At 24.4% G+C, this 225-nt stretch overlaps 1 protein-coding gene across 1 annotated transcript in view; it reads right to left on the bottom strand.

The window, feature by feature from the left end:
- The window catches only part of LOC119588466 (probable chitinase 2), a 22,541-nt gene that overhangs the window by 4,466 nt on the left and 17,850 nt on the right, over positions 1–225 (bottom strand). The gene's annotated exons all lie outside the window — the stretch shown is intronic.

Genomic DNA, 225 nt, shown 5'->3' with positions numbered 1-225 from the left:
ATATGTTTTACAAAGTGACCGTATTTTGCATTTTTTTTTTTTATTTCACGTATTTCCAAATTATCCTACAGTGTGTTCTTCTATCGTTCATCATAATCAAGTGTTATTTTAATCGATTCCATCTTTTATCTTTCCGTCATACTAATATTATTATATATTTATTTCAGGAGATAAAATCGATTTATTATTCATTCCAACAAGATTTATATCTATCTATCTATCTAT

This window comes from Penaeus monodon, chromosome 24, assembly GCF_015228065.2.
Source record: "Penaeus monodon isolate SGIC_2016 chromosome 24, NSTDA_Pmon_1, whole genome shotgun sequence".
NCBI classification, from domain to species: Eukaryota; Metazoa; Arthropoda; class Malacostraca; order Decapoda; family Penaeidae; genus Penaeus; species Penaeus monodon.
Note: the sequence above shows the minus strand (reverse complement) of the source record. Positions and strands in the feature narration are given on the sequence as shown.